The 19,911-nt window shown below is 39.3% G+C and overlaps 1 protein-coding gene across 1 annotated transcript in view; it reads right to left on the bottom strand.

Annotated features, from left to right (window-relative positions):
• ncoa3 (nuclear receptor coactivator 3) overlaps positions 1-19,911 on the bottom strand; it is a 34,470-nt gene extending 14,559 nt beyond the window's left edge. Inside the window, exon 1 of the mRNA XM_083533905.1 lies at positions 19,739-19,911. The gene's annotated coding sequence lies outside the window, so the exon portion shown is untranslated. The remainder of the gene's footprint in view (positions 1-19,738) is intronic.

Raw genomic sequence — 19,911 nt, 5'->3', positions numbered from 1 at the left:
CAGGGAGCTTCCATGAGCAGATTGCTGCTGCACTCCAACAGACCACGTGCAGTCAGTATATGGACCTAAAGGCTAAGCTGCATTATTGAGAAGACACGAACTGAAACGCGTTCACCTGAGCAGTAGACTGAATATGTATGCAAATACGGTTGAAATATGTAAATACAGTACATGCGGCTCGAGCATGGAGTAGGTCACTTGTCTCAGGAAAATGTAGGGCAAAAAAACCCTTGTTCTGTTAGCAGACAAGAAGAAAAAGTGTTGTAGTGAAAGAAATATAAATAGGAAGATGCCTTTTATTATTTAGCATTTTAACAATAAACTTGGGTGCATTTTCAGTCCAGGAAGCTATTACAATAGTATAAAATAAAAAAAAATAAAAAATAAAAACCCATGTATATGAATATCTATAATATGCAAGCTGGCTAGTTAGCACCTTTCAGTGGGACCTCATCACCAGAGTCTTTGTCATTATTCCAAGTGATTGATCTAAAAGACAGCAAAATCTGTCAAAATGTTCCATAAAAAGCATGATTTTGTTCATAACTGACTACAGGCAAGTGAGCTAGCTGTCTAGCAGTTTACAAAGATTGCAGTCTTGGCTCTAGTTAACCAGCCAAGTATTAAGTGCTTATATAGCAAGGTTTCCATTCTTAGACAGCTAGCTATGGAACTGGATATCACCAACAGTGAACAAAATCATGTTTTTATGGCGTATAACTAGCATTACCTTACATGGCTCAGGTAATTTTTCTAACTGGGTCACCTTCTTAACGTTAATGAACGTTTCTAACATTACACTTCTTGTAGCTCTTGCTACAATACATACTCATTTACAGATTGCAATTAGCTATGAGTTAACAGCTAAGTGCAAGAAGTAGAACAATGTCAAATAATCATGTGAGGAAAGTTGTTTGAAAGGAACATGGTCTGAATTTGCATTGTCACGTATTGAGTATGTGGAAATTTTATAAAATCACCACATATGAGAGCGCTGTACTAGAACACTGCTTTAAAACATCTCATTCGGGCAGCTGAAAGTAGCCTAATGACGTTGTACAGTTGCAACAACGCCCTCTGAGTTAGCACACAATGTCATTGTGATGTCAGTGAGATTTTGATTTTACGTCCTACGGTAATCACAGTGCAAAACATGTTAAAAAGCATTAATAAAGCCGCCAAAACACATTTATATACACAAATTGTAAAACCCAAAACATGACCAGTATTAGCTCAACATGTGAACGGTAGGTCTTTATTAAACATCACATGCCTTTTGTTGACTTACCCCCTCAGGATGCGTCTAAGCTATCCAACAAGTGTCTCAGACATTCACACAATAATTTGCATATTGGACGGGATCTGTTCAAGCCTTGGTGCTTTTGCAAATTAAGGTCATACTTCGCTTTCGGTTCAGGGTTTTAGTTCCTCCCTAAAACAATGATAAATAATCTTCGTCTTTCGGCTTCTCCCAATAGGGGTCGCCACGGTGGATCATCCGTCTCCATACCCCTCTATCCTCTACATCTGCCTCTACCTGCATGTCTTTCTTCACCACATCCATAAACCTCCTCCTTGGTCTTCCTCTTTTTCTCCTTTCTGGTGGCTCCATCCTCAGCATTCTCCTACCGATATACCCCATGTCCCTCCTCTGCACATGTCCAAACCATCTCAATCTCGCCTCCCTCACCATGTCTCCAAAACGTCCTACATGCGCTGTTCTTCTAATAAACCAGTTTCTAATACTGCCCATCCTCGTCACTCGCAATGAAAATCTCAGCACCTTCAGTTCTGCCACCTCCAGCTGCAAATGCTGTCAAGTCAACCTAAAACAATGATAAATATTACTGCAAATGTATGCAACAAATAATGAACAAGAAAGAAAAAAGAAAAAAAAAGAAAATTCTCAAACCAAGCACTAATTTATATAATCAGAATCAGATGAAGTTTAAGTCCAGTCAAGTTTTAGGGCACTTTAAATAATTGCATGTTTGAAGCATGTGCTTAACATGCATACTTTCAACCGAACGATGAAGTGGACGACAAATGAGGACCAGAAACTGCAGTGTGACATAAAACGTTTATTTTATAAAGTTTTTTATGGATGAAAGTGAGCACACGACGCACACTTCTCGTATGACCATATGAGACTAATGCACCATTACAAACCTTAGTCTTACAGAGCTTAGTATCACTCTATGATATAAGCCATACATCAAATATACCACATTCAAAGTGGTACTACTAATATAACTACTAATATAACATTCAAAGTGAACAAAATTTAAAGTGAAAGGAATCAGATGGAGGAAAAGGAAGGAGAAAATGTTTGTGTCGCTCTGTGTGTGTCCTGCTGTGGTGTGGAGAAGTGGCTCATTGAGGCCCAGAATAACTGGGACATTCTGGCAGAGCCTGAAATACTGCATGAAATGTGAGCTGAGGCACACACTCCGAACAACAAACCTCTCGCACACTTACAAACACACACACGCAAAAACTGCCATCCTCGGGCAAAACCTCTGGAAACAATGTTCTGTCTTTTTCCGTCTCAACCAAGACGAAGAGCACGATAAACAAGTGGCTGAAAAATAGGAACTAGTTTGGCATGGACACTGGACACCTAATCAAGTTTCACTCAATATGACCTGTCATAACTCATCCGCATCGAAAATAAAAGGAAAATGTTAGCGGGCGATTAAAAAATGTAAAAAAATAAAATAAAAAGACAAATGACTGCACTCCAGCATGTGCCCAACATGTGAATACAAGAGCAGGTTATAAAATGGCTTTATTACTGAACCTCCTCCAAACACACACACACACACACACACACACACACAAGTGCAAGAAAGGTTCAACTTTAGTGAAATGACTCTTGAAATGACTTTTTATTGGTCTTTTCTAAAAGGATTTGACATAAAAGAGGCATTACAATGTATTATTAATTATTACTGCCATCTGTAAATGTAAAAAAACAAAAAAAAAAAACAAACAAAAAAAACCCCCCAGTAAATATACATACTAAAATTCCAAATTTTATTACAACTCTAAATCCTGAAGGAGTTTTTATCTTAAGATTGGTAAAGGGAACTTGTGTTTGTAGCTGCTACAACATAAGCGGTAATAGATATTTTGTAGATGTTCTATAACATTAAATGTAATAATAATAATAATAATAAAAAAAGAAGAAATGGCTTATATAACTTGTTAGGCATCGTCAGTCTGCTGTAGTATAAGAAAAAGGAAAAAAAAAAAACACTCATTGGAAAATAACTAAGAAAGTTTCACTTTTGAGTTTTACTCATTACACAACAGAAGCATTTTAATGAGGTGAATAAAAAAAAACATGCTTGAAGAAACAAATTAAACTTCAACGTATAATTTTAACTTATTTACTATCTTAATATATTATTTACATATTTTTTTATGTATTTAAATATAACTCCACAGAATGAACAGATGCAGAAAGCACTATGCTTTTCATCCCAAGCCAGTTATTAACAGATCAGAAAGTTCTAACAATCCATCATCTTATAACTGGATGTCGTTTCAGAATTTAACTACTGCACCGTGGCTTAACGGAGATCCAGAACAATGGTGACATCGAATACACAGCCTTTTTTCATGATGGATGAGGATCATAATGTGTTTTAAAAGCAGCAAGTTATTATATTGAGGGAAAAATATTTTAACAAAAAAAAGAAAAAAAAAAGAAGAAAAATCCTGATTCCAATAGTGGGATGCCTAGAGATTTGCACCTCTAATTTCTAGTTATAGTGACTGCAATATGTTGTACGATATAATAAAAACTAGTGAATCCCTGATGTGACAGCGTTACAGATTGGTCTGCGTTATACAGCAAACTTCTTTCAAGGTTGTTGGATCATATGAACGCGGCAATTCGTCAAACGCATTAAACATTCACGTGGAGGGTCCGAGTCTGGTCAGGTTCCTCAAAGCAAGCGATAAAAGCAATTTACTTACAGGGCTCATTTACATACCGCAACCTTATGTGGTACGAGTACTGCAAAGGCCAATTATGTGATAACAATTAAGTTGGAATAAAACCCTTGGGACCGGGCTACAATCTCCCAATGTTATAAAAAAAACGTAATTACTTAAAGGTATTCAAATGGCGTGCACTTTTAACTGCTTATATTTACATTCCATGTTCTGGAACATCCATGAAACAATATCATCATTTATAACGACTATTTACAGTTGTCCCCTCACCAGCCTATCCTCTTTTCTTTCTCGTGAAGATCATGAAACAAAACAAAAAAGCAGAGCCTATCCACCATTCTGGCAAAAAATTATGAAGTACCTACAGTAGAGAGTCTGTGCAATAAATGTTGAATAAACATCTTAGAACTATCTACACCACATCAACATTTACCCTTTTTAACTGCAGGCACAAAAGACACAATAACGTATACAGCAAGAAATAAAAAAAAACTGAGGTTTCCTTTCTAGCCTATTGTCAGGGCTGCTGTTGGAGAAAAAGGAACGATCACGGTCTGTCCAATCAGATTTGAGTAGTCAACAGCGTTGTGGTATAACAAATGATATACGTCATAGGCTGCTGAACACGCTCGCACGTGTCTGCAATTTAGTGCATAAAAATGTAAAAGAAAAAAAAAACGCATCTCAGTGGCCAGAGGTCTGCATCTGGAGAGGAAGGAGGAGGTAAGCGTGTCACATCCATATTTCCCTATACTGATTGGTCGTGCATAAAAAGCAAGTTGGAACAACCCCCCTTCTCTCTCTCTCTCTCTCTCTCTCTCTCTCTCTCTCTCTCTCTCTCTCTCTCTCTCTCTGTGTGTTGAAAAGGCACATGCTGGCCTCTCCTCTCTCCTTCTACTAGCCAAGCTAAAACTGCAGACGGCAAGTAAAAAAAAAAAAAAAAAAAAGAAAAAGAGGGGGGGGGAGCAAACCTGGTATAATCACCCCTGCATGAAAGAGGGAGTAATAGACAGATAAAGAGATGTAGGGAGAGGAAAGGGGGATGGCAAAAGGCAAGAGTCTATTTTATGCAGATTCATTCATTAATCTATGACAGAGGCTGCTTTCATCAGGCTGACAGGAGAAAGAGAAAAGGGAGAGAAAAAGAGAGAGAGAGAGAGAGAGAGAGAGAGAGAGAGAGAGAGAGAGAGAGAGAGAGAGAGAGAGAGAGAGAGAGAGAGAGAGAGAGAGGGTGAGAGAATTGAAAAAAAGCAGAAGAGAAAAGGGCAGCAAGACGAAAAAAAAAGAGAAAGCGGAAAGGAGGGGAAAAAAACGAGGGGAATGATGCATTCAAACAGAGCAGCTTACTGCCTTCCTTCAGTTTTACCCAGTGAGCTAATGTAGCATTACTTCTTTTACACACACGTGTGCGCGCGCACACACACGCGCGCACACACATTGGCAAGCAAATGGAAAAGGCAGAGGGTGGGCCTCTTTTTCCTCATAAAAAGCCCATTTTAAGAGCTTTGCTTCACTCGGAAAAACATCCATGGCTTTTTGAACCTGTACAGGAGAGGGAGAATGAGAGTTAGTAGGGAAGAGAGAACGAGAGAAAAACTGAACGGGGGGAGTGAGAACTGCACAGAGAGTATAGTGCGAATTAAAAACACTGCATTTCTCCTCTCTCTTACTTTCCTTTTTTTCTTTTCCATAGAGTCAGTGTTGACGGCTCTGGTGCTGAAAGGTTCTTATTCATTTCAGAGTAGTTGTTCCTTGTTCCCTCGTTCTCTCAGACCCCCCCCCCCATGCTCTCTCTCTCTCTCTCTCTCGTAGGGAGCGTGTCCTCGGCTCCTCGCTGGCGCTGGGCGTTCCTGCATGCCTCCTGCAGGGTCAAAAGTTTACCGTGGTTTTAATTTCACCTTTCCTCAGCCAATAGCAGCGAGGCGCATAACCTCTGACCCTTGAATTCCACTGGCAGGAAGGGTGCGCTCTCGCTCTCTCTCTCCCTCCTTCCCACACACTGCTGTCTTTACCTTTTCTTTTAGCACTGTGCTTCTTTCTCTTGCTCAAGGTCACATTTGTTTTGAAACAACTACAGAAAAAAGTGCTAAAAACAATACAAGGATTTCGCCACACAACCAATAATAAAGCTCTGCTTGCTTTATGACAGCATGAAAAAAAAAGTGGTTGATTTATAAAGTCCAATGGCTGATATTTATGATTAATGGTCACCTGATACCAGTGCCATCACCTGTAACCAATTAAAAAATAAAATAAAAAATTAATCACATTTGCAAAATGCAAACCCGCAGCCCCAAGATATATCATATTCATCTTATTCCCTGTTGGGTTTGTTTTCTTATCTCATTCAGCAGCTGCTCCAATGTGGGATCCAACCACGTGCTTTCAACCTCTTTATCGTCCCTATTCACAAATCGAATTATTTAGTTTTCATAGCGAAGTGAGCCGAATGCCCTTCGCCGACCCTGTGGGAGTGACCTCAGCCCGTAACTCCCCCTCTCCGTTCTTGAGCTTGAAGGCAAGCTAACACTATTAAAAGCGTGTTTAAATGACTTATGAACGCTGAGCGAACAGAAGGGTCGCGAGGGGCAGGAGCCCTCGGGAACACGAGTGACAGATCCTCAGCTACCGAACACGCAGATGCGGTGACTAACATTAAACCAAATCGAGTTTACACCACCGATATGGTCGGAAATGTTTTAAACGTTTTCTTTGAACCTTTTAAGGGCGAGTTTTGGTTCCTGCAAGGAAATTAATTGAGGCACAAGGAAGCAGTCAGCTGGCACAAAGCTATGCAAAGTGCACCTCCAGAAACCAGTGGGGAATTTGTAATTCTCTTATCACATGGCCATAATGTGTATGAGCAAAGGGTTAAGCAAAGGTTAACACACGCACACTGACCACTCACTATACCACTCAAAAACAACGAGCGCTAATCTTCACAATAATGCTAAAGGCAAAAATCACAGATTTTTACATCCTATTTGTTTTAGACAATTTTATTCAACTCAAAGATGACAATATCTAGTATTATATAAGACTAAACAGTGTTTTTTTTACAGACTAAACCAAGGATTCATGACTTAAGACTTGAGGCATTGGAAATTCATGGCTCTTATATTAAACGTGCAAAGTACAAAAAAGTGCAAGCCAAACATTTTCAATACAAACAGGTAATTTCTCATTAAAAGATTATAAAAGAATAAGATTATTTGACCATATTCTTGAGTTTTTATTTCTAATTTACTAATAAAAACCAGCTAAAAATTTAGCATTATTGCTCAGTCACTGAACTACATAAAACTCTGCTCAGTGATTGGACTCTTTCCTATCCACCCATCTTGGAAGTTGCATAACTGCATGATTTGTTTGAGTTCGCAGTAGAACAGCAGAGCTTTCCGGAGCTAACAGAAGCTGTGACACGACGGCCACCACTCAGCACTATCGCTAAGATAATGAGGCGGGTTAAAGGGCGAGTGGTTTTGTTGGGCTTTTTTCGGCTCTGCTTCCAGATAACCCCTGACCCGTGGTGGAGATGCATGCTGCTGACGATGCAGGGCCGGATGCTAGGTGAAGTGAGCCGTGGCACTGTTTGGTTAGATGGCAGATCAAGACAAGCCTAGGTGAAGGGTCAGAGGGTCACAGATATCCCTGTTGTGGACACCTCACTTTTGTTTGGATTTTAAATGGATCACCTTTGTAACAAAGAAAAGGTGGCAAGATGATGAGTGAAGAGAAACATTATCGAGAATGTAAACACAAATTAGGCATTCACAGTTAATCTAGTATATGATTGAATGGCAGTAATGACAGCCCATAGGTGATAAGGGGTGGACATTTTTTACTTTTTTTATATTTGGATATTCGTTATATGAACTGTATCGGGGAGACTTGAATAACTAAGATTTAAATAACTATATAAATAGTTTACTATACAATATATTTAAGGTACTTGGTTTATTCTGTGATGTGTTTTAATCCTGTCACAAAAAGCCAGGTTACGGTCTTATCTGGGCAGGAAAGCTAATGAGTGACAGAGTAAACATGTCACGTACACGGCGTACCAGTTATGACGTGCAACAACGTACGAGTACAGAATTCCTCTTTAATAAAACAGCTCAACAAGAAAATGTTCCAATTGCTTTATTCTTTTAATACAATACCATAAAATTATACCTTAAAATATCTTTAGTATAACTGTCACCAATAATTTTAGCACGACTATCAGAAACAAGAGCGCTCCAATGCTTCTCATGAGGTATTTCTGAAAAGAGTACCACACGTTCAGCTTGAATATATAAGTTATATTCAAAGACGATATGGACACCTGACTGTAAGATTCATTGATGCTTTCTGATCGTCCTATTCCACAGCCGGTCCCCATTTAATGGTAAAAAAAACTAGATTTTGGAGTGTGTTTGTGGAGATTTGTGTTCATTCAGCCACAAGGGCATTAGCAAAGTCAGGTACAGATGCAGGGTGAGGAGGCCTGGGATGCAGTCAGTGTTCTAATGCATCCCAAAGGTGTGCAGAGCTGAGGTCAAAACAGGTCTATATCAGGTCAGTTAAGATCTTCCACTCCAACACTTTTCATACCATATTACTTTGGAGCTGGCTTTGTGGACAGGGGCACGGTCATGCTGGAAAAGGTTTGCGTCTGCAAGTTCAAGTGAAAGGACAACGTAATGCTACCCCAGCCAAAGTCGATAGATAAGCGTGCCTCCAACTTTGTGGTAACAGTTTGGTGAAGACCCAAATAATAAAAAAAATTCAGACACGTTTATCCGTATAGTGTTGTTAATGTATCTTGATTTGCCAATTTGAGTGACTATACTATAAATGCAGCATTTCAAACTAACACTATTTGCCCTCTACCACATGCAAGATCTTAGCGCTGCACATTCCTGCCAAATGTCTATGTGACTGACAGAAAAGTCACCCATAAATAACCACGGCACAACTTATTCGCATTTAGTGCCACCAAAAAGACTCCCAGAGAGGCAAAGCTAACAGAGGGCACACATGTGACTAACAGTGAAAGTAAACTTGTGTAAAAAGTTCCATGTGACCCTAAGATAACTTTTTGTTTCCAAGAAAGGATGGCAAGTTTCCTAGCTTTTTTGTTGTTGTTTACATAGTATTAATAAAAAAAATTAAGCAAAGCAGTTAGACCCTTTATCAAAAGATTTGCCACAGTGTATTAACAGTATGTGTCAGAAGTCTCTTCTTTGTGTTTTTAGGTACTCGTTGTTTTTGTTACCAAGACCATACCTTATTATTTTAATTAATTATAACAACATGCAACTTTAATGTAAAATGAAGTGAATTAGAGTACATCATGTTGCATTGTCTCTTACAAAGCAAGTACGGTAATTTCTCTCAGTACCAGACGCCCAAATATCCACAAGGCTGTCTGGCTGTTAATTGTACTGAAGAATCTCTTCAATGGCTCATCAACAGGGAGTTCCAACCTTGTTTCAGAAACATTTTTGAAATATACAGACATTACATTTAGATCCCCACCTTGTTTTTTTCCCCCCTTAATTACACTTCTCAGAGCTGTGATTTGCAGGAAAACAGCCAACGCCCCTCCAGAAAGAAGGTAAATCACAGAGTTCTATCAACCTAAAACACTTCTGATCATCCTGAAATTGAGACTTGGCAATGTTTATAATGTCTGTTGACATTTTTATTTTGTGCCACAATGTTTTGATTAGATAGGAATTCAGGAGGAGGAGACTGATGGATGCGCTTCCTTTCCTTTAATTAACATCACGGAGCGCAGTGCACCGTCTGCTTCGCTGCCTTGACAACAGACCACAAACACCAGTGACATCATGGAGCCATGTCGGCGTAATAGAGACATTAGACCAGGAAGTAGGCTCGTTTACCACAGACCAACCTGTCAGATGGGCTACGTGGGTTATTCTTAGCAGCAACGCTCATGATGATGGCTTGGCAGAATCACAATCAGACCATGGTATGCAGTAGACTCATTACTTGCATACAGCACTCAAATACTAGAAAGAAAATAGTGACATTTACCCTAAAACGTATAGTGTTCCTGTTTCTGACATTCTAAGACTAGGCCATTGCATGCACCAGTCTATAAATAACAAGTGGTATTTATTATTTAAGGAAATTTCTACACAACTCTTAAATTAGCCTTAACTTAAACTTTTATAACTGATATGGAAACATTTCTATTTGTCGAAGTTTCAATTAGATTGTGATTCAGAAGGAGAAGGAAGATTGTTGTTTACAATCTTTACACTTTCAAAAAAAACAAAATGATGTGACACACTATACTGTTCTAAAACATGTGTCATTAAATATTCATTAACATTGTTTTTTTTCTTCTAATTTAGTTCAATCTTCAATATGGCCACTGAAACCTACATGCCAGTAGCTTCACTTCTTTATACACGATAATGAAGAACCGAAACTATCGTCATGAGGAAACCCTTTTTTCTACCTGGTAAAACTTGCCATTTTATACCAAGCACTTCCTGGAACAACACAGCCACATTCTCTGCATGTGTCTGTGCGTCACCCAATATTGACCCGATGACACGCATCACCATATGATCGGTTCGAGAACACGATCCGGTGTCCGGATGTCTTATTTCATGGAAAAGCCAATATCTTTCTAGACTAAAAAAATAAAAATGTCTGGTCCAAAGAAAATTGCAGAGAAAGAAACTATCAGATCCTGTGAGTTTCAGAAAAACAATATGTAAGGGGCAGCATGGAAAAAAAATATGCATTGATTATCTTTAACATCAGATCAATAGCACAACAAAAATCGCTTACAGATATCCGGTATTTTTTTTTTTAGTAAGAATTCCATTTACGATTTATTTTGTGTGGTGTACACAATTATAATCTCATGTCTAGCACTTGCTACAATCTGCGTTGATGTAAATACATGAAGGTGTACATATATTAACAAACAACATTCAGTTTTAGAGCCTCGATTTAACCAAATTACTAAACCATTTTATTTGAATTATTCTAGGACACATTGTAGCTGTTTTGTGATTGAATAGCAATAATCAATGCAGTATTATTTTCTTTATAATCAGTTGTAGAAGGCAATGTTTACTAGGTGTAGTGTATTTAGTAGTGATATTCCGAATTGTCCTACTACTTCTTTATTCAAGTAATTTTATTTCTATACTTTACTCATATGTAGGTTTACGTAAAGTAGTTAAAACATTGATAATTACTGCTATGCGTGTGTTTTAAGTCCTAAAAGTAAAAAATAGAAAAATTACATTTCATTTTTACCTAAATGTTATATTATATAAATTCAGAGGTACTAACGTTGCTAAGAATGTCAGTGTATATGCCTGCAGAACAACAAATCTTTTTTTTTTTTTTTTTTTGCATTTTCTGTGAATATGTGCCAAGCAGTAACAATGAGTGAACAGAGAGGCGAACTCCAATCTGAATATGTACTAATTAGCAGCACTGCCATTTTTACCGATCAAATGATTCTGCAATTTCCCTGGTTCTATTAGGTCTCAATCCCAAGTCTTATTTCAACAAACAATATTTAGTCTTGGGAGTGTAACTTCTCATAACTCTCAGTTGAAGACTGTTAAGACTTCTGAACCAGCTTGCACTTTTAAATGTCACCTAAAAGTCTTCCGACTGCACACTACACTCCGACCTGGATCAGAGGAACTGAGGTTTTTACAGAGGGAAATTCGGAGGCTGCCGGAGCACCAGGAAGGGGGTGGGGATGCTGGCAGAATTAAAACAAGGTGGCTACTAAGCAGTTCAGAAGTTCACCCAGAGTTAACGCTCTCTCTCTCCTTCTTTCTTTCCATGCGCACTGATTGACAAAGAAAGCATCTGGTAACGTTTAGGCCGCTACTCCAAGCTTTTCTCTTCTTTTATACTGAGAGCCCGTAACATAACACAAACACACAGCTACCTTTTTACGGCAGTAACAGGAGTGGACCCCTCCTAGGGACTCATTCAGGTAAACTTGGTTTACGAGCATTCTTCAGCGGAGCAAGAGAAAGCAGAAAACGAGAGTGAAAGCGGAAAAGAATGAGGGATTGTTCATGTCCCGCCCTACTTTGCAGAGTATAACACAACATGGTTTAGAGCATAAACAACAAACTCTTGTGCTTTATATGTACAAAAAAAACATGCTATTTGTTTGACGCAAAATGCCTCGATCACGAGAAAACCCGCTGGCTCCGTCGCGGATCATTTTTTGCGGCTTTTGACTGCACTAAACAACACGGCATATGCACAATGCATCAGGCCTTAATCTACAACAGCTGAACCTGACAATGACTCTTAAGACACTCAAAAGAAATGCACACAATCCCCCCCCCCCAAAATCAACGCTTTTTTACGTATGGCCAAAAAAATAGTAAAATTTCCAACCCTTCCTGTTTGTTACTGTGTATGTAACAATTTCTATTATCTCTTGCTTTGGACTCGAGCAATATGAGAGTGTTGAACATTTGACAGCAGGTTAGTTGCATTAATAATTACACCAATGACGGGTCTTCACAAGGATAGCACAACAAACCCGTGTGTGTGATGCGTCATCGGGCCTATCGTCACAAACCTGATGACCTTGAATTGTGCACGCACGCGCGTCGGCATGGCAACGGGGCTCTACACAAGCAACCGCAGCTGGACGCAACGTACACATTCCTTTTAAATGCGAGCCCGCGCTGTTGTGCGCTAAGGAGAGCCGTAAACTTCTGCACGCACACTCGTGAAACCGCAGATCTTTCGTGACTAATAAATGAATATATATATATATATGTATATATAATTAATATTATATATAAATATTATAATTAAATGTAAACTTTTGCCCTGTCACAAACCCTAGAAGTCATGTCTTATTAGGGTTTTTACTAAAACGCCATGTTTTATGAGGTGCTCTAAAGGCCAGATCTTGGAATCGGTTCTAACAAGATTCAATAGGACATTTTCCCCCCTCAGTGACCCAATGGCCCTTTGTACTACCCATAATGCACTGCAAGCACATGTTAGTTTTATCACTTTGAATTCATTAAAAAAAATATATATATTTTTACAATTACACACTGAAACAGAATAGCTATACTTTAACATAACGAGAGAATGTTTTAACTGATGTTTGCTGTTTTTTTGTTGTCATTTTTACACACTAACCACTAATTATTCCATTAACTACCACACCGTTCCTTCTACACCTTCATTTGTGCTGACGCTAGCAGGAAGATGGTGAAATTAGGACGCTGTGTTTACCAGTAACTCTTCTTTGTCACACAAAGCCTAATGACATGCTATTTTAGGGTGTCTCACTAATCAGACACGGTCTAACAAGAATTTCTTTTAAAGCACCAACATTTGAGATTTAACCAATTCAAATGAAGACCCAAGAACTGTCAAAGCAATCATATAAACACTGACCTGACTCATAATACATTGCTGGTTGACTGGTATCTCACTTTATCACTACCTGGTGTGACTCCCTTTCGAGTCTTCTTTTCCTCAAGGTCTACCTTGTCCATGTCCCTCTGGGATGTTCATTTGGTATCAAACTCTAGAGGTAAGAGGAATTCTAGAGGAATTCTGTAAAGCTGCTTCAAGTCAAATTCACATATGAAAAACACAAACGGTCCTAAACTCAAAACCAAGTTTTATATAAAACTAGAAAGTGCGTACAGTGGTATAAGAAACGCATGTGAACGCAAACACATGCACTCAATTATAGGTGGCCACTAATAAATATGCTAATTAATGTCTAATTAAACTGTGATCGTTGTGTAGATTGGTTTATCGGGTATAATAAATCAGTTTTTACACATGCCTGTCCCTGCACAGATAAGCAACAAACAAAACCGGCTAATGCTTCAGCTAAGTAATACTAAGGAAACTATGGCAACCACAAGATGAATCAGAGCAGAAACGCCTACTACTGATGAACGTTCATCTTGGAGGACATGGGAAGGAAAAATTAAAAACTGCTCCTCGGCGAACATATTTTGTGATGCCTGGCTTTTCTTACCGAGCATCAAATGTAAACCTTGAAATAAAGATTACAAAAAAAATTTTTATATATAGCAGTCAAAGACAAATCTATGATACAAAGATGTATTTAAATATTTTACTGACCTTAATGTCCACCAGCTGGAGCACTACATTTGTATTTTTTTGCCATGGTAAGAAATTAGAAAACACTAAAATCCCAACACAAATATCACAACACACTGTACAAATACTGTATGGAATATGTCCTCACACAACGAGGACTTTGCGCAAAATAAAGAGGTATTGCTCTCGGTCCTACAATGAACGCCTGCCAGTCGTTCTTCTTCTTCTCCCTCTGTTTGCAGCGTTATCGAATATGAACAGCACACACAGATTTTGAAAGTTTTCTTGAATATATTTCCATTTTCTTCGTTTAATTTTGGGTGGCCGTGTTCGTATCTACGAAAAAACACATACACACACGGTAATCCCCGCTTTACCCCGGTTCGAATCTTGCGCCCCTGGTTTATCATGGAATTGCTTTTCCACATAACTAATCTGTTTCGCTGATTTTCCCGGTCTCTCGCTGATAGCACAATAGACCAAAAAAACATTTTATGGAGTTTTATGTTGAAAAAAATAATAAAATTATAATTATAAATTATAAAATGACGTAAAATGTTAATACAGTACTGTACACATAAAATAGCATTTTTGGGGTGGTGTCCGTTTATTGAGCTATATATCAATCAGAAACCGTAGCACTTTCCGTCCCTGGTTGACAATTTTTTATTTCCAGTTGCATAACTATATCTGTGAATGTCTGTGCAGATTTCTGCAGTCTGTTTCTTCCGCGATGCTAGTGCTAGAGTTAACCGTAATAATAGCAATAATATCGCAGGGTTTCAACGGTCTAGATTTTGGATTCACATTTCATTTAGTGTTAAGTGGCGAAAAATAATACTGAGAAGTAGGGATGAAACGATTCCTCGAGTAACTCGACTAATTTGAATACAAAAAAACATTTCCTCGATACTTCATTTAGTCCAAGTAACTAAACACGGAGAACTGCGTTTCCCCACGGACCATTATTACTGACGCACCACCCGCTAAACTGGACTGGACTGCTCTGGCGTCTCATTTATAAACGTGGGATACGCTGGTTAACAGCCCCGTTTCGAGCGTACCTAACGTGTATAAATGACTTTCCCCGCAATGGTTGTGCGCATTATCTGTGTCATGGGTTCTTCTTCTCGTCTTCTGTGTCTCCATGTTGCGTTTATGCAGGGTTTAGAGTTTACTTACAGGTGCGCATTTTCTCCTGTCAAGTTTTTTTTTTTTTTTTTTTATAAATCACAACCTTTGCGTGAAAAGTGCTGTACGCACAAAACAAGGCTAAAAACTTGATCTTTTAGACCCCTGAACAAGTAAAACACAGAAGACACTGCAAAATGAAAAATGGAGGAACGGAGAGAAAACAGTGAGGGGCAAGGAGAAGATTCATGTCAACTTTCATTCAAAGTTTGGGATCATTTCAAACTAAAAGCACCATACAGCCATTTAAAATTTTGTTGATTTGCATTTTGATGTAATGTAGCAATTAAATGCACTAAATGGATTTAGTTTTCACAGACTGCAAATTCAGCAATAAAAATGTTCTTTTTTTTTCTTAAAAGGAACAAATGCCATGTTCATTATAAGAGACTTGTTTTTTTCTTGTATATTTAGTATTGCTCTTCAATGAAGAAAAAGTACTGCTTATCCGATTATTAGAAATGATCGATGGACTAATCAATAAAATGTTCAATTACAATAAAATGATTGATAGCAGCAGCCCTACTGATAAGAGAAAGCAACACATTATTTGTAAACACATGTTAAAAGTCTTACTTGAGTTGCATGTGAGAATCTAATGATTCTAGCGGTCTTAAACAAATGTATTTGAAGATTTGTTTGCTAACTTTTTGTGCTCAATAAAACACTGCTAACAAACAAGTTCGGATTGTGTCAGGAATTTTTTGGAAGCAAATTTTGGAATGTGAATGCTGCTTGAACTTGTGTCTAAAAGAGGGTCATCGACTGGTGGCCTGTGTCCAGATGTGGACCAAGAAGGTTTCATTGGATCGAACCAATTGCTCCAAAAAATTATAATAAATACAGTAGTAAAATAAAAAGCACAGTTTTCTAAACTTCTGTCTCCTTCTGTAGTACCTCCTACATTGCAGATAGCATCAGCTTCAAACCCAATTCCTAAATGTGGTTATCAATATTGTCTAATTTCTCACAATCACCTGATGGTTAAGCTTTAAAAGCTAACTTTCATTGCCATTTAGTCACGTGGATTGTTTATCACTAGATGTAGCAATAAGAGCATCTTAAAGGGTATAACCTTAGTGATTATTCAACCAAGATAAAACTCATAGAACGTAGCCCTGTTTTTTAAACTTGATTTACAATTCTGTTTGAGCAAGCAGAGGTTTATACTAATTCAAGCTTCACCCACAAATCCTTATTTGGTTTCCAAGCAGGAAGTGTAACTACATTCAGAACAGGAACTTAGTTACAGTAAGCAATAGAAACACTTGACAATGAGATAAAGGCTTGATTTGTAACTATTGCTGGTTTGTAGTTTTTTGCTAGCTTTCCTACGGCTGTGCTCTGGATATACGTTCAGTAATAAACAGCACGTGTGATTCGCATCACTACAGACATTCAAATAAGTGTGGAGCGAGAAAATTTTTCCAGCCAAGTTATAAGATTATGCTCACTGCTTATCAGGTCTGAGGCTGACATGAAGACAATAACAGCTTTTGGAGAACGTTTCGCTAATGCGTTAGTGCCGTTTCCAGGAGCAATTATGTTGTCGACGCAATGTAAAAGAGAATGAGAGATTTGTATGTAGTACGAGTAGTGTTTTGAAATTCACTGGAAGCACCAGATGATACCGAAAATAATACTGGCTTTCAAAAATACGTCTTAAAAAAAAGAAATGAAAAAAAAGGCTAAGATCACAACAGTGGGAGAGTTTTAAGACCCACAGCGCTCTGCAACACCTTTGCCTAGCCTGAGTCAAAAAGCCACTACCAAGGCCAAGGTATCAGATTACAATTGGAACAACAATCAAGCTGTTGTTTAAGCACACTGTCATCAGCAGCCCTCCCATAGCCACACTGCACACCCTAATTTTAACACACACACACACACACACACACACACACACACACACACACACACACACACACACACACACACACACACACACACACACACACAATATGCCTTCCTCTCTAGAAGCAATTGTCTCATAAGCACACCATTCTCTCTCTTTCTCTCTCTCTCTCTCTCGCTCACTCACTCACTCGCTCCCTCACTCACTCACTCACTCACTCACAAACACACACAAACGAAAACAAGCTCTGACTCCACACTGAAAGAATGCCACCAATTCAGGCTCTCGGACGGGACTGGTGGAAAAAGTGTACGTCGACAAAAAGACAGAGTGCAAAAGAGAGGTGATGAGACATCCACGTTTTCACACTGTTCTCCGATCAGTGCTGCTACGCAAACTCCAAAATATACTGTCTCGCACACTGAATTATCAAGACAACCATTGTCACCCGAAAGCACTCTCTGTCTCACTCTCGGTCTCACTCACTCTCTCTCTCTCTGCTACGTTTTGAGTGGGTGTGTTCCTACCGTGTTGACGCAACACCAGAAAACTGGTCTGTCTGCTGCAAGCTGAAACTACCACAGAAACCTTCGAAGTCCCTGGAGAGGGGCGCAGCGTTAATGAGTGACAGAATGCACGGCAAGCGCGCGGAGGTGGAGGAGGACGCCGCAGCCACGGACGCCCTCGGCCACCGACCCCCAGCTACAGTCAAAGAGTCTGACACAAGATTGATTCATAGTTAATGCAGCCTGACACCCCTGTGAGTGTGAGAGGGGACAGAGAGAAAAGAGGAGATAAAGGGGAGAGAAGGAGGGAGGAGGGGACTCTGCTTGCGGTCAGTGCAAGGAAGAGTTCAGAGGGTCTTTTCCCACACAGAGAGATGAGCATGGTTCACTGTGTGTGTGTGTGTGCATAAGTGGACAATTACAATTCCCTTTCAATGCACAATTGCAAGAACGGCAGCAGCAAATAGTATTATAGTGAACTGAACGTAGAACGCAGTCCTTATCTGAAACTTCAGGCCAGATGGTAAATATGTAAATACATCAGACTGGAAAATCAACTCCTCCATCAAGCGGCGAGCACGACTTGAACTTTTTTCTCTTCAGAGGTGACATACATACAAGTCAAACAACTATTTAAGTACATTCTCTGTGATCCTGAAACCCCAAAGTGAATCACCGATATTTATAAAGCATGGTGTGTACACAAAGAAGAGAGAGGAGGAAAAAAAGGGGGGGTGGGAGAGACACTGCCAGTACTGTACATCTTCCTGACAGTGCTTCTGTCAAGACAGAGGCAAGGCGTCATCTATCTGCACCTCCATGTTTCACTGATAAGACATAGAAAGAGACAAGACACACACACACACACACACAAACACACCGAAAACAGCCAAATGTATTTACGTTCAGAACTTATTGTACAAATCTGTCTATTATGAATTACTGAGTATAGAGGACATGGACGAGAATATGGACAAGAATGAGGACGAGGACGCCAACCCCGAAACTCATGCCACGTCTGAAGGATGTTTACGAAAACAAATCAGTTATGGTCCAGGTTGTAAATTTTTTTTTTTTTACTGCTCAAGAACCTCAATAAACATAGGCACAACATTTTACATAACATTTTGAAGCAAACAAAAAACACCTGACCATTCACACACACACACACACACTTTTCCCACCCATCTGTCACATGCCCTTTTGATCCCTCCCCACCAAGATAATAGAAAACCAGCACCAAAATATCTATTGCAGCAATCAAGACACGGGTAAAGTGTTCTCGTGTGTTTGTGTCCATAAGTGTATAAGTATTTACAGCTTTAAACCGGAAGTCGTGTTCAACCCACGTTCACTGCAACACTGTGTTTTTGTTTTTGTTTTATCACAATTCGAATAGAAATTAAAGTGCATTTTATCTAAGCGTGACTGAAATTGGAATAGGGGTATAAAAAATGAGGAGGGGTGTGTGTGAAATAAATAAATAAAAAAAACCGATCGCTGCACTTTTCTGCTGAACTTTAACTTCAGCGCGGTCGCGCGCGTGTACTCGCGCGTGCGCGTTTTAAATCGCTTTTAAAACGACAACTTCCTGGTGGAGATGAATATTAAAAATATAATAAACAATCATTCCGTGACCGTGATGGGAATCTGAAACCGGGTGAGGGTAAATGAGGATGAGGTGCACGGAGTAACACCGGGGTGTTTAGTGTGTATGTGTTTTTGCTGATCATCAGGAAATAAAAGAGATCATGAACGTGCACCGAATTGGAGGTGGGTGAAGTTTGTAAAGCACCCGTGCTTGGTTCTTTTTTCAGTGCTTTCACTTCTGGTGGGACAAAAAAAGCGGTGGGAAACGAAATAAGAAAAATAAACAAGATTATATTTATAATTGATGGTGGTGAAAATACACGCCGGGGGAGAAATGAAGGTACATTGTGTTAGGTGCACGAGCGATTTTTGTCTCCGCGAGTGGTCGCGAGCTTACGCGCGGATGGGAAGCGACCTACAAACAACTGCGCGGCGTTGAAATATATAAAATGCAATCGCGTAAAACACAGCCGGAAATCGTGCAAAATAAATTAAATGTACCGTGGCGATCACTTACCGGAGGGGTCGAGTTTTTTTATTTTTTTAATAACGTGTCCCACTTCCAACACGCCAGTTTCCTTTAAGCCACTTCTGAACGCTCCGCCATCTTCCGCGCGAGCTGTGTTTGTTTTAAATGGGAAACACTCCCCGAGCGCACAGAGAAGCCTAGCGCCGAGACTGGCCTGGTGC

The sequence above is a fragment of the Silurus aristotelis genome (assembly GCF_946808225.1).
Source record: "Silurus aristotelis genome assembly, chromosome: 28".
NCBI classification, from domain to species: Eukaryota; Metazoa; Chordata; class Actinopteri; order Siluriformes; family Siluridae; genus Silurus; species Silurus aristotelis.
Note: the sequence above shows the minus strand (reverse complement) of the source record. Positions and strands in the feature narration are given on the sequence as shown.